Genomic DNA, 634 nt, shown 5'->3' on the forward strand with positions numbered 1-634 from the left:
CTAGAATCATATCTTATGATTTCTTGTGAATCAAGTCATTAATTGTGATTTTAAAAATCAAATCTTTTTCAAAACTAATTTCAATCATATCTTTTCAAAAATATCTACTTATCTTATCTTTTTCAAAAAAATATCTCTTCAAAATATCTTTTCTAACTTCCTAACTTCTTATCTTTTCAAAATTTGTTTCAACTAACTAACTAACTTTTTGTTTGTTCCTTAACTTTTTCAAAACTACCTAACTAATTCTCTCTCTCTCTCATTTTTCGAAAATATCTTCCCTCTTTTTCAAAATTTTTTTTAATTAACTAATTATTTTTATTTGTATTTTTTATTTTAAAAATTTTCGAAAATTACAAACATTTTTCAAAAACCATTTTTGAAAATCACTAACTCTTTTTCAAAATAATTTTCGAAAATTATCCCTCCCTTATCTCATTCTATTTATTCAGTCATTAACTAACATCTTTTCCTCACATCATCACCAAATTCGAACCCCCTCTTCTATCTGTGTTCGAATTTCTTCCTCTTTTCTTCTACTCACATAAGGGAACCTCTATACTGTGGTAAAGAGAATCTCTATTATTATTATTTTTCTGTGCCTTCTTCTTTGTCATATGAGCAGGAGCAAGGA

The sequence above is a fragment of the Arachis ipaensis genome, chromosome B04 (assembly GCF_000816755.2).
Source record: "Arachis ipaensis cultivar K30076 chromosome B04, Araip1.1, whole genome shotgun sequence".
Lineage (NCBI taxonomy): Eukaryota > Viridiplantae > Streptophyta > Magnoliopsida > Fabales > Fabaceae > Arachis > Arachis ipaensis.